Below are 6,000 nucleotides of genomic sequence, written 5' to 3' on the forward strand. Positions count from 1 at the left end.
GAAAAAAGAGAAACTGAGAGAAAGTGGAACTGCCAGATTCACCCATCCCCATTTAGCGCCACCTCAAAACCAAGCAGAGGTCTTACCCCTTTCCACAGGATATAGATTAGCCCAGGTCCTGGACCGTCTCCTCAGGCTGCTTCTCAGATCCTGCTCCACATTCTCCCACAGCTGAGGGAACATCTTCCTTGGTAGGGCTTGGGTGGCTTTTACTGGGCTTTCTTCCTGTCAGAGGTGCTCTGTGTGGCTTTTTACTTATTCGGGAAGGGAATAATCACTGGTTGAAAATCAAAGGGAAGCCTTCTCTGTGTGGAAAGAGTAGGGTGCCGGGAGCACCGAAACGCACGCACACTCTCTCTCTCTCTCTGCGTGTTTACAGATTAAGCCCTGGGAAAACCCATCACATTGGATGTGTTGCCCAACTCATTTACTAGTAGTAATAGCAGGAAGCAAAAAAACAAAAACTCCGCAGCAGAGGGAGTGGACTCTCTGGTGAGTGAGTCACAGCCCCACAGCATGCTTCAGCAGGTCTCTGCTTCTCGTTTTACTCAGGCATCACCTTGTGTCTGAGAGAGCTACCTATCTAACAAATTCTGTATCCCGTTTTAAATAAATCACTTTCATTGTTATTTTCCAGCAACTCAGGACCTACAGTCCCATACAACATAATTTGAACAAGGACTCTTCATCAGAAAAACACCACACACCAGCTTCAGCTTAGGAGACCCCCATGTGATGTTAGCATTTCCTACAACTGTAGCATATTGCTTTATGACAGAAGGGAAAACAAACAAAACTCAGGTTATTATTTGTTACACTATCCACAAGTCGGCATACACCTTTGAGACTGGTCTTTCACTTTCCGGAATGTTTGAGTACATAATAAATTTCCTACATTCTCCATCAAAAGCATCTTTGTGTTTCATTCCTTTTGCTAATTTCAGTTTCTGTGTTAATTTCCCCATTAGAGCAAGATGTTAGGATGGCTCCCTTGAAGTCTTTCCAAAACATGGTGATGATCATTATTACAGTACATCCTGCTACTAGCAGAAATCCAATTAGGACTTTGTCCTTCTGGTCCTGGTTTTACTTCAGAAACAAATTCAATAAAGCCAGCACTGGGTATCTCATTTTTAACACCATCAAAAATACAAAACCTTGCTGCCCTGTCATGACACCCAAATCAACTCCCCGAGGTGGCCGATGGTTCATAACACTCTGCCTAATGGTAGGTCCCTGAGCCTGGTAGTGATTTGCGAAGTTGTGCTCCAATTCTGTGTTACAATAAAGCCTTCCCCTCTGAGAATGTACAAGTATATATTGAAAAGGCTCTGGAAGTGATCCACTGGACATAGCATGAAAGGGTAAGCCAACATGCAGTTGCCTAATACTGGAATACACCCAGGACGTTTATCACAGCAAACAGTTTCCTTCTCTGCAGAAGAGTAACTGTGCAATAGCAATAAAAGTGACACCACCAAAGGTATTCTGTGTGTCATCCTGACACTTAAGCCCATGGTCCTCCTGCACGCAACCATCACCGCTGATGTGATGTGCAGAGGACAGGCATAGCAATTCCAGGCATGAAAATTCAATAGAGACCAGTTAGGTATTGGCTCCAGTTTTCTCAATGCCATCAGGTCTGGCTCCAGCTTGAGCAGATCTTGATCAAAGTGCCTCTGTTGGGCTTGTTCCTCCTTGCAGACTTACCTTCTCTCCCCCCCCCCCCCCGGCAGTGTTGGCTGACCTGGATCAAGCGCCATCTTGCAGTTATGGACTGCACTCCTTGCTGGAATATAGGAGGTCCCCTCTGTATTGACATTCCACCAGCTTCTGAAGACATTCTTCCCTTGGGGCTGCTGACCCACAACAGAGCATAATGTGGATTTGCATTGGCCTGTTTACCGTTAATATAGAGGCACCCCCATGATGGTCCCCCCATCCCACCGCTGTCCTGTGCCTTTTCCTCTTTAAATGTGGCATTATTTGATCACTGGAAGAGTTTGTGCCAAGTAGAAGTCTACCATGGCAATCCAGCGCTCTTGGCTTCCACTTCCTGTGGTGAGTACATATTGCTGTTCTGGGGGCCAGCAGAGATCAGTTCTCAGTGCAATCCTCTGGAAACAGCGTTGACTAAGGAGCAGTGAGTGGATCAAGGCTCAACTGCAGTTTCTTTGAAGTTCTTGAAATCTGAAGATGATGGTAATGTGATCATTCCCCCCCCCCTTTTTGGCATTTTTTTATAATTGTTTTGGAACCAAAAGAGCTGTGTACATTCCCCATGCCTGTTTGCAGGAACTATCCCTTGTGTTTATGCATATTAAACAGTAAACTCAATGTAACAACTTCATAATCTAGGGAATACAAGCACCATCTTGTGATTATTTGAATATGACTCCTAGTTTCCTTAGGGAGGAGATGGAGAACCTGCAGCCCCTCTGGACTCCAGTGTCCATCATTCCTGACCATTGACCTTAGGCTGATGGGAGTTGGCATCCAAGAACATCTGCATGACCAATGCTCAGGAATAATGGAAGTTATCATCAAAAAATATCCAGAGGGCCACAGGCTAGACCTCGCCCTTGGTCTAGCAAATATTTTGCTGCAAGTCTGTGTCAAGAGCCCCAACCAGGGACTTTCAGGGTAGGATAGGACAAGGGGAGGGCAGGAAGGCCATTTGGCCTGGGGCTTCAAGCTCAAAGGGGAATTCAAAATTAGACACTCGTTATTTTTTTTGGCATTGATAACTTTCACTGCTTGTTTTTATGCACATTGGACCAAAATCTCTCACACAGCTTAAACACTCTTGCAGCTTGGAACTGCAAATTTAAGCAAATAAGAGATGTGATTTGGCTGATTGGCACCCATCTGTCTTGGGAGACAATGGAAGAGTGTGCCTTTCTGTTGTGGCTGTAGATGTCAGGCATCAGGGAACCCGATTCCTACCTCCCACTCCCGGTAGGCAGCCAAGAATATAAAGACAAAGGAAGCTCTTACCAAGGTCCTTTATTCAATATTCACAGAGAGAGGCTTAGAAATACTGCCTCTTGGAGTAATGGCATTGCTGCAAGTAAACTCCACCCCCCTTTCTCTCGTCAATTGTCAACAGCACCACCCATCTTATGGTGGCCGCTTAGGGCCATTTGACTACTAGCCCTTTGCCATCCTACTTTCAATGTTTGCCGGGTTCTGGGAGAAGAGGGGTCTGGAATGCTTTCTAGTGATTACATGTCAGCCAGCTGCTCTGGCTCTGCTTCCTCCCCCTTCCTTTTCCATTATTTCCCAACTCTGCTCTTCATCTACCTCTGAACCATGACCTTCCTCAAGCCACTGTTGTAAATCTATGGTACCATCTTCCTCTTCTCTGGAAGGTTCAGGAGGAAGGGGAGGCGATCTCCACCATTCCTCCTCTGTCCAGTCCCTGACATTGAGACCGATATGGGGGAGACATGTTTAGCGGCAGCAAGGGAAGATGAAGACATCTGGTTGTGCTGATGCAGATGTACCATGGTGTTTCTTCTTTCTGCGCTCCTCCCAGTGATCATTCCTTCTCTGGTCACTGCTGCACATACACAACTGGACTGTCTGTCTCTAGGCACTGTGGTCATCTATAAAGGATTCTCACATGGTGGGGTTAATGTTGCCACCCTACCGTAGTAAGTGGCTAGGGAGAAGGGGCAGCAGCCTTCACTTGCCTTGCCCTGTTCTTCTGGACAGTGATGAAGAGCAGGCCACTGGACACAGAGAGCATTTGACAAAGAGAGACACCCAACCACTAGGGTGGAGGGCCCCAGGGATGGCATCTTGCCTAGAATTCCCCCAGGTGTAAAGCCAGCAACACTCCACTATGAACTCATTGGAACAACAGCAGCACAGAAATAAAAGCAAAACACAATATTGAGATGGAGATCTACCCCCAACCCTTCCTCAATTATGATGAGGGAGATTGTACTTTTTTCAAGCCTTTTTGAGCTTAAGGCTTCTTCAGGCAGTTTCGTACCATAAACTTGAAGCACATGACTTCCCCCAATGAATTATAGGAACTGTAGTTTGTGAACAGTTCTGGAAATTGTAGCTTTGAGTAGGAAACTCCATTTCCCAGCATCCTTTGGAGGAAAGTCATGTGCTTTAAATGTGAGTTGAGGAACTGCCCTTCTTTAAGTTTCACATGGATGCTTCTTCTCCAGGCACTTGTCCTAATGTGTGGATTGCAGAAGTTCAGCAGAAGGGAAGGGTGGCCACTTTTGCTGCCATCCCCACGGTGTTGCAACAAGAGTTCTCACATGTGCTCTGAAATCACCAGTTGCTCAAGCTCTAGGGAGTTTCCCAAGACATTTGTAGCAAGCCAGCACATAAGTGTGTTGCTTTTTAAAGCTGGGATTTGTCAGAATGTTGCTGCTCGTACAACTCAATGAGATGTCATTAATGTAGCATCAAAGCAGCACTGTAGATGGGGGGGGGGTATAGAAGCCCCCTCCCCCATCTCACACACACACCTCAGCAAACCTAAACAGAGATAAGTCTGCTTTCATTCCTTACTGCATTAAAGATGCTAGCAGCCAATTAGTCTGGACAAAGCAAGGAAGCTGGATGATGATTTTTAAAGCAGTTTTTGAACTACAATTCCTATCATCCCTGATAGGATGTGGTCCAAAGGAAAGGAAAGCAAGAGTTGTAAGCACATGCTGTGTGAAGACAAACTTTCGTCTGTCCTGAATCTTCCAACATTCAGCTTCATTTGTTGTCCCCAAGTTCTACTGTCATGAGAAAGGGAGAAAAGCTTTTCTTTATCCACTTTCTCCGTGCCACACATAATTTTATATGGTTCCATTTCCTCTTCTCTGAACTAAAAAGCTCCAATTTTCTTATTTTTTCCTCATAGGGGAAGCTAAACTAGAGGAACCTAAGCTGTGTACAGATGACCAACTCCCTGGAAGGGGGATGGCATGTATTGTAAGTCTACCTCTGCTTCTTCGCATGTTTGCTTATCAGGCATGGCCAAACTTGGCCCTCCAGCGTTTTGGGACTACAGTTCCCATCATCCCTGACCACTGGTCCTGTTAGCTAGGGATGATGGGAGTTGTAGTCCCAAAACAGCTGGAGGGCCAAGTTTGGCCATGCCAGGCTTATATGAAAGACTGAACACCAGAATCAGAATAAGGAGAGTCAGCTGAAGGTGACATTACATCTTGGAGGCTTGCTAAAGCTGCACCCTGCGGGATACCTTCTTTGGAAATGTGCCCCATTTGTATAGTCTGGCCTAAAATGCCTTAGGGTGCTTCCACCGAGGGCTTCCTGTAGCAACATTCATGCTCAAAACTCATGCCTGCACTCATGCACTCAGGCATGAAGTAAGAGGGAAGATTTCTGATGAAACTGCTTGACTATACAATCTTGAAGACTGATATGCATGGCTGACAGCATATTAAGTGGCTGGTTGGTTGTTACCTGATGACTAAAATCCCCCACTAACAGCCCAATAACAAGAAGTGGTTTGCATGCTACAATCTTAGAATTTATTTCTTAAGAAATCACAAAAGCTTGCTGAATGGATGCACTCAGGACAGCTGCACTCTAGTATGCTTGTGAGCAGCTGAGCCACAACCCCAAATGTGCTAGATCTAATTATGTGCTACTACTATTTATAGATGTCCTCTAGCATGCGATTGTTGTTCTAGGGCGGAGCTGGAACTGCAGCCAACTGTCTGGTGTGTGAAACTTCCTCAGAAACCAGGGTTGAGGCCGCACTTGGCTGTGTTGTATCTGAAAGGCACTGTCAGGCACTGCTAGTGCAGCACGTTGTACACCTAGTTAGGCGAGCAGTTTGCTAAGCCATTCGGTACGTTGGGCAGTAGAGGCAACCTTCCACCAATGCAAGTTAAACAAACCAGATGCAGTTTCTTACAATAGCTTCAAGAGTGGTATGTGACTAAATGAGATTAAACATTATTAGAGCAGGCAAATCTCACATTTCAGGAGTGACTTGAGCATCAACACCAA

Source organism: Lacerta agilis, chromosome 8 (genome assembly GCF_009819535.1).
Source record: "Lacerta agilis isolate rLacAgi1 chromosome 8, rLacAgi1.pri, whole genome shotgun sequence".
Lineage (NCBI taxonomy): Eukaryota > Metazoa > Chordata > Lepidosauria > Squamata > Lacertidae > Lacerta > Lacerta agilis.